Consider the following 3,169-nt stretch of genomic DNA (forward strand, 5'->3'; position numbering starts at 1 on the left):
CATCTGGTCCTGGGCTTTTCTTGGTTGGTGGGTTTTTGATGGTGTCTTCTATTTTGTTGCTTTTAATTGATCTGTTTAACTTGTGTACATCATCCTGACCCAGTTTGGGCAAATCATATGACTGTAGAAATTAGTCAATGCCTTCTATATTTCCTATTTTATTGGAGTACAAATTTTCAAAATATTTTGTAATTATTTTCTGTATGTATGTAGTGTCCATTATGATATTTCCTTTTTTCATCATGGATGTTAGTGATTTGAGTTCTCTCTCTCCTTCTCTTCATTAGCATGGCTAAGAGTTTGTCAATTTTATTTATTTTTTTAATGAACCAACTATTTGTTTTGTCAATTTTTCAATTGTTTCTTTTGTTTCAATTTCATTGATTTTAGCTCTGATTTTAATTATTTTCTGTCTTCTACTGTTTCTGGTGTTGATTTGTTTCCCCCCACCCCAGAGCTTTGAGATGTAATTTTAAGTCATTTGTTTGTTGACTTTATCTTCTTATTATTATTTTTTTAATTGTTGATAGATCTTCATTTTATTTATTTATTTTTATGTGGTGCTGAGAATCGAACCCAGTACCTCACACATGCCAGGCAAGTGTGCTATCGCTGAGCCACAGCCCCAGCCCCAACTTTTCTTCTTTTAAGGAATGAAATCCATGCAATGAACTTTCCTCTTAGTCCTGCCTTCATAGTGTCCCAGAGATTTTGATACGCTATATCTGTGTTCTCATTCACCTCTATGAATTTTTTAATCTCCTCTTTGATATCTTATGGTATCCATTGCTCATTCACTAACATATTATTTAGTCTCCAGGTGTTGGAGTAGCTTCTTTTTTATTTTATCATTGATTTCTAATTTCATTCCATTATGATCTGATAGAATGTAGGGTAGTATCTCTATTTTATTGTATTTGCTAAGATCTGCTTTGTGACATAATACATGGTCTATTTTAGAGAAGGATCCATGTGCTGCTGAGAAGAAAGTGTATTTATTCATTGAAGGGTGAAATATTTTATATATGTCTGTTAAGTCTAAGTTATTGATTTTATTATTGAGTTCTATAGTTTCTTTGTTTAGCTTTTGTTTGGAAGATCTTTCCAGGGGTGAAAGAGGTATGTTAAAATCACCCAGAATTATTGTGTTGTGGTCTATTCAACTCTTAAACTTGAGAAGAGTTTGTTTGATGAACATAGCTGCACCATTGTTTGGGGCATATATATTTATAATTGTTATGTCTTGTTGGTGTAAGGTTTCCTTAAGCAGTATGAAATGTCCATCTTTATCCCTTTTGGTTAACTTTGGCTTGAAGTCTACTTTATTTGATATGAGGATAGAAACCCCTGCTTGTTTCCACAGTTCATGTGAGTGGTATGATTTTTCCCAATCTTTCACCTTCAGTCTGTGGATGTCTTTTCCTATGAGATGAGTCTCTTGGAGGCAGCATATTGTTGGGTCTTTTTTTTTTTAAATCCAATCTGCCAGTCTGTGTCTTTTGATTGGTGAGTTTAGGCCATTAACATTCAGGGTTATTATTGAGACATGATATGTATTCCCAGTTTTTGTTTATTTTTGGTATTTAACTTGACTTGGTTTCTCTTTTGATTGGTTTTCCCTTTAGTGTAATACCTCCCTCTGCTGGTTTTCATTGTTGTTTTTTATTTCCTCCTCATGGAATATTTTGCTGAGGATGTTCTGTAGTGCAGGCTTTCCAGTTGTAAATTCTTTTGTTTATCATGGAAGGTTTTTTTATTTCATCATCAAATCTAAAGCTTCTTGGTTGGTATCCATTTTCCTTCAGAGCTTGGTATATGTTATTCCAGGATCTTCTAGCTTTCAGAGTCTGGGTTGAAAGATCTGCAGCTATCCTAATTGGTTTCCCCCTATATGTAATCTGATTTCATTTTGTGGCTTGTGAAATTATGACCTTATTCTGTATGTTGGGCATTTTCATTACAATGTGTCTTGGTGTACATCTGTTGTAATTTTGTACATTCGGTGTTTTGTAAGCCTCTTGTATTTGATTTTCCAATTCATTCTTCATGTTTAAAAAATTTTCTGATATTATTTCATTGAATAGATTGTTCATTCCTTTGGTTTGTGACTCTATGCCTCCCTCTATTCCAATAATTCTTAAATTTGGTCTTTTTATGATATCCCATATTTCTTGAATGTCCTGCCCATGGTTTCTTACCATCTTCACTGTGTGGCCAACATTATTTTCAAGATTATATATTTTGTCTTCATTGTCTGAGGTTCTGTCTTCCAAGTAATCTAATCTGTTGGTGGTGCTTTCTATTGAGTTTTTAATTTGGTTTATTGTTTCGTTCATTTCAAGGATTTCTGTTTGTTTTTTTTTTTCAGAACCTCTATCTGCTTATTGAAGTAATCTTTGCTTCCTATATATGCTTATGTAGCTCTTTACTGAAATGATCTTTTGCTGTCTGTATTTGCTGTCTTATATCATCCTTTAATTCACAGAACATTTTAATTGTGCACATCATGAACACTCCTTATCTGACATTTCTTCTGCTGTGCTGGCCGCGGATTCTAATAATGTGGTCTCTTGGTTTGTTTGGGGCCTTCTTTTCCCTTGTCCTTTCATGTTATCTATGTGTCTTCCCTTCTAGTGCTGTGAGTCTGAGACATTGCAGTTTTTATTCTATAGGATTATAATGCCCCTGTAAGGTTCCAATACCTCTCCTTTAAGGGGAAGAACAATATTAACAGATCCCAATACAAACAATATACAGCCTTAAATCAAATAGCTCCTATTAAGATGTTTCTGGTTTTGTCACAATATGCAGAAATGGTGAGTTCCATTATTATCTACAATATAAACAGTAGGTTTGCAAAAGGGTCTACAGTTTCTGATGGTGGACAGAGAACTGGGGGTGGGGTGTAGGCTGAGATGTTGAGGGGGTAGGAGGTGAGGATATAGTTATGAGATCTAGGAAGCATGAAAGAGGAATCTAAAGAAGTTGGCTAGTAGCAGGAGAATAAAGAGGAAGTGATTTGGGGGAGATGAGTAAGTGGGAAGCCAATAGGGAGAGTACAAGCAAACAAACAAATATTAAGACAAATTTTAAAATGTAAAAATAGGAGATAAAAGAATATAGAACTCCACTGCAATATACTATTCAGACATCCCAGTCCTCAGTAGCC

Source organism: Marmota flaviventris, chromosome 14, assembly GCF_047511675.1.
Source record: "Marmota flaviventris isolate mMarFla1 chromosome 14, mMarFla1.hap1, whole genome shotgun sequence".
In the NCBI taxonomy this organism is placed as follows: domain Eukaryota; kingdom Metazoa; phylum Chordata; class Mammalia; order Rodentia; family Sciuridae; genus Marmota; species Marmota flaviventris.